The following is a 6,000-nucleotide window of genomic DNA, read 5'->3' as shown; positions in this document are numbered from 1 at the left end:
CATAATCAACTTACATCACTTCCAGATTCGATATAATCACGTGATTTTACCCTATACAAAGTCACACCTGCCATGCCTGCCAAACAGTCCAAACATTTTACGTTATTTTCAATGACGAGTTAATTTTGGAGTCGGTTCTGTTGGTGTAACTGTAGCCAGTGGCGCTATCAACCAGCCGTATTCTTTGAGAGGCACGTTATGGCGTATTATAGAGCAAACTTTCTTAAAGTTCGCGACCGAACGAGGCGATTGAGCGAAAATTTTGACGGTTTTTTTTTTATTAATGAAAATCTTATCTTGTGATAGATTTTGACACAATATTGTGAAAAAAAATAATGACATCGTACTTTTCACTGTCCTTTTCCTTTTCTTCTCCCATCTTCTTTTATTTTTACTTTTGTTTGAACGACAGAGACTGTAGCGTGAACTTGAGTTTCGTACTGTCTGCCCTTGCGCGCCAATCTTCTTGATCGGAAACTGATGTATGCTATGCCAATCAATCGCCGCTTAATTGGGGAAAGACCCAACAAGGCATTGTAGTTTGACCTTTAATCACGTTAGATGACCTCATAAACTTGTTGGGTTTATTGGCCATCATCTTTATACAGACTTTGTGTTTACTGGAGCGGGATGACGTCAATACTAGGCCTTCTCGTCAAAATTAAGGTCAAGTTTGGTTTAATGGAATCAGAGACCGAGCAGACGACTAATTCAAAGTTGGTTTGTACACGGTACAGTGATTTTAGAGTGACAAAACACTCTGAAAATCTTCTTCTCTGAAAATTTCTGCTATATCAGTCATGGCCAGGTGCTGAAATAGTTTGTTACAGAAAATGTCATGTTACACATAATTATCTTGACTGCTTCGAGCAGGGTCCGGAGGCTCGAGGCCTCGTCCCGCTTTCGAATTCGTGTTACAAATATGTAATATAATAAAACAAAGTTCAAGTCCACCCCGATTTTTTTTATTAAAAAACCATCTCTCTACCCCTCCCCCCACACACACACACTGGGTTGTACTTTCTATCGCTCAACATCCTTATTTCATCACCCTTCCTCTCTTATTTTGTTATGCCTCTCTATCAATCTCTCACCATATTTATGTCACGTGCCCCTCATATCTCTCTCTCTATTTCTCTTTCTTTGTTCCTCTTGCTCACCCTCCCTCCAAACATCTCCCCCCTCACTCTCTCTTTCCCTCTCTGTTTTTTAGAGTGACTACTAGCAGGGGCGGATCCAGGATTTGCCAAAAGGGTGGGCAAAATTTTCGGAGGAAAAAGCCCCCCCCCCAAAAAAAAAGGCTTTCAACCACAAGCTAAGGATATTTCGTACCCAAAATAATTGGACAAGCAAAAAAAAAAAAACTCAATCATAATTAGCTCGTTCGCTTTGCTTCCTTGCTTATATGAAGGATTTATTGCTGGGGAGAGTTTCATAAAAGCACAATTGTCAGACGTTTTATCCAACAAGTACTGTTTTATCAGACAGTAACTATGGTAATAGTGCCACTCATCTATTGGCAATCATAATAAAAAAAGTTGTCAGACCAGACCCGACAACTTGTCGGATGAAAATGTTAATGAAACGCTCCTAAAGTATAAACTGACTAAAAATAAAATCACTTATATCAACAATATCGATAAATTTAATTCGAATTCCATTTTATTTCCGTTTGTCGTTTGATAGACACCATACATGCAGATGGATATATCAGTGAGCAGTGACACATTGAATCGTAGTTTTAATGATTGTAGATATACTCATGATGGTAACTTGCACGGTAATATGGTTCAGAATCGAATCTCGATAAGGTTATCAAAATGATATATAAATCAAAATATACAATTATAATAATTTCTTTACGTAACAGATTTCTAGACAATATGCAAGAAACAATCTAGCATCAGCGCCCATGGATAATTAACATGAGTTTAAAAGTCCGCCTAGTATTGCTACAGACAGAGCAACGTAACTGATTCCAAAGCGACCGGTCCGTTGAAATGCCATTCAGTGGTAATGACGCTATAGCTTTGATCGGTCTGATGTCAGTTTCGTTGATGTGACAGTAATTTTTTTTCCACAGTTTCGGTCAAATTACATCACTTTTTATCATAATAGATATTATATATTGAATATCTCTGCCCCGTTGCATAAAAGTTACTATTATGGTAATTTTGCCTTTCAATAGTAACTACCATGGTAACGATAATCAACAGCCACTCAAAAATCAACAACGAGGCCCAGCTCTCGAAAACACCACAAAAGGGGCTTATCTGATGTATGAAGTGACACAACGTCCACGTGGGTTCTCTAATAAGTATAAAATTTGTTAGAAAATTAAAACAAAATTATTCTATATTCATTTATCGTTTGGCAAAGTATATTTCAAGGAATGGATAAGCCGTAGTCTTCAGCTATCACTTTGATGGTTGACTCGAGGAAATAGCTACAAGGATGTTAACAATGTATAATATTATATCTGATTGATAAATTACACTGTGTATCACACGTTTACTTGATTATTACCTCCCATTTGTTAAATATTACAAAGAATAATTAAAATTATCATCTACATGTATATAGGGTGTTTTAGCGATACATTAAAAACGCGTATTTTGGTCTGCATCAATTGCCTGTGCAGTATCAGAGCGTATACCAAAAGGAACCAAAATCCGAAGAATATCCCATGGGCTCCTGTACAAAATTTGCCGTTGAATAGGAGACCATATTCAACAGTCTAGTGCGCACGCGCGAATGCGTGAAATATACAACGCGTCCAACGCTGAAAGCAATGCGATGCGCAGCATAGAGCACAATTACGCTCGATGACGTCATAATGAACTACATGCAAGTCGCATATCAACGACCAAACTTGATCATATGAAGTGATGATGCCATAGTATGATAAGTGATATGACTTCAGTCAAATTTCTCCGTCTTTTTTTTTAGGGGATGGGATAGATGACAATAATTATATTGGATGAATTTATTTCATTTGTCCGGCATTAATAAGTATTTTTTGAATTATCTCGCAAGAAACGTGTACAAATTAAAATGCAAAGAAATGCATAAAAAAATCAAAGAACAAAATACATCAGATTTGACTGTGATATTATATTTAAGAGCCGTACAATTATTCATTATGATGCAAATGCTATTTGTACCAAAATTACAACGTTTGAACTGAAATTATCCAATTATAGCATGATATTGCAAAATATGCACAAATTTGCATAATTAAAAAAAAAATTCCCGAACGGTACACGTTATGCATGCAGGATTCTACAGTATCAATGATTATAAAAGCGAATACCGGAATCGGTAGACTAGCGTAGCAAGGGTAATATAGGGATGTCTTGAGCACCTAGCAAGGTGGATACGTCGTGCGCTTTGCAAATCCTATACTATTTATTATTATTAATATTATAAAAGAATACTGTATGAATAATATTCTGGATGGTCAATTTGGCATCCATCTAGTTTCTGCAAATAAGGTTGTCAAACATGAGAAATCAGCTTGGGAACCGGTCTAGTGACAGATTCAGCACATTTAAATTGTGTGAAATAGCCCGGTTTCCAACTTTTACCCCAAAATGCCTCTAAAGGTTTGTATAGGCCTCTTTTTCCAGAATGGCTCTTGTCTACCATGCCTATTAACATGATTAACAAACCGTGAATACACAAACATTTACCATGATAATCATCGTGTCAATATCATAAACTGATATATTATCGGATTCGAACGTTAATGGAATAATTTTATGCTTTACTTAGTCTAACAAAAACATAGAGCAATAAATCTAAACTCCAAAGGTCTCGCGGAATGAAAATTTATTGCGGAAAAGAATTGATGTGATACTCTATACCATCAAATAAACATTGCATTGTTTATCATAATCCATGTCCCGGACTAAGGAAGTTGAAAGAACTTTTCTTTCAAAAAGATATATATAAAAAAAGAAATGCATGTGCATTTAAAGTTTTCATATATGACGTCATAATGTGAACAGCTTCCCTATATATCATGTAATATAAAATCCATAAATTCCAATTTTGTAATCGAACATGTTGGGGAATGAAACTATTTTTTCTTATAAAAGAGGGTGTGGAATTATAATGTCTGATTATACATCCCCGCGCAAATAAAATAACTTTAATTTTGTTTATCAGAAAATGTCATGTTTTTTCCACTTATGTCGCATGGCGTGATATAGAGGGATGCTCTTCTGTGACGTCACAAATTAAATTTTAGAGATTAATTAATCCGTAATTCTTTGACGTATTTTTACAACATTTTTGCCAATATTTTTTTTTCAAAATTGCCCACTTTTATTAAAACCAACTTATCACCAGGATGAACTTCCCAGTTCCCACTGAACTACTCTCTTAACCATTATTCATTTACGGACCCCTTTCATGTTGTTTAAGGGATTTATATCAATGGACCTGTTTGGATGGATATCCTCTCAAAGATTTTGCTGCACCAAACTGTCAAGTGGACTAATCATATTTTCAGAATGAACTACAACTAAACGATGAATTCCAGGTATTTTCCTGAAACGACATATGTAAAGCTTGGTGGATAACAGCTCAATTAAACCAATTCGTAGTACGCCTCAGAGATTATGATATTCCGCATTTGAACTCTGGTCCAGAGTTTTAGTTTGATTGTGAATAAACTAGTTTGACAAAAATCTCGAACAGCACAGATTCGATTTATCAGCAAATTTGTTACCCAGGTCATTCATAACTGTCTGGCAATAATAACTGCATTGATTTTCCTCGCTGTTATAAAATGAGGAAAGAGCACAATGAACAAAATAAACATTAATGTTAACACAGTGTTAACTTTTTCGGCTTTCCAAGATTCTAGCACAGAGTTAGACCATGGACTATAGGTTAAGCTGGACTTCAGAATGTGTGCCGATTAATTAAAACTTCGCTATTTACAGAATAGCCATCATATCGTGGTTGTATCATGATGGGGGTACGTATGTTGCAATGGTTTAGGATAATGATTTAGATGAACGTGTACATTAAATTCAATGTTGATACAACTCTGACAACTATTGGTATTTCGGCTTTCAAACCTCCAAGTATTGGTTACAAATATGCAGCCCGATGAAAATGGGGGAGGTAAACTATTCGAGATTACCCTACAGCGTATGCTCACCAATGCTTGGTTAGGGTATCAAGACTTCACCTACACTGTTAAAAATAATTTAAACAACGCTGTTTACTATGTGAATCGCACAGTAGTTGTTTAAACATTTTAAACAAGTGTTTAAAATCTTAAATCTTAAACAACAAAGTTTTAAATCAAATACTTAAAGGTCAAGCCCACCGCAGAAAATTGTTGACTCGGATCGATAGAGAAAAAGCATAACGCTGAAAATTTCATCCAAATCAGATGTAAAATAAGAAAGTTATGACATTTTAAAGTTTCGCTTATTTTTTACAAAACAGTTATATGCACAACTCAGTGATGTGCAAATGAGAGAGTCGATGATGTTCTTCACTCACTATTTCTTTTGTTTTTCATTGTTTGAATTATACAAAATTTCAATCTTTACAGATTTGACAATATAAGGACCAACTTGACTTAACAATAAACTGTTGAAATAATGACAATTCCACATGTTCAGGGAGGAATAAAATGTTGTTTTACCTGACAATGAGGAGAAAAATCGAATTTTTAATATTTAATATAATAAAATACAAAAGAAATATTGAGTGGGTGACGTCACCAGGCTGCTCATTTGCACACCGACCATGCATGATGTGCATATAACTGTCTTGTGAAATTTAAGCGAAACTCTAGAATGGCATAACTTTTTTCTTTACATCCGATTTTGATGAAATTTTCATTGTTATGCTTGTTGGATTTTTCTCCTTTTATTCAAATTAACTCTTTGTTGGGGTGGATTTGTTCTTTAACTATCAATAATTTAAGCATGGTTGTAAGATCTTGAACATTTGTTAAAACTGTTTAAACAACTA

This window comes from Lytechinus pictus, chromosome 4 (genome assembly GCF_037042905.1).
Source record: "Lytechinus pictus isolate F3 Inbred chromosome 4, Lp3.0, whole genome shotgun sequence".
Classification (NCBI taxonomy): domain Eukaryota; kingdom Metazoa; phylum Echinodermata; class Echinoidea; order Temnopleuroida; family Toxopneustidae; genus Lytechinus; species Lytechinus pictus.
The sequence above is the reverse complement of the archived record's forward strand: the minus strand, read 5'-3'. Positions refer to the sequence as shown.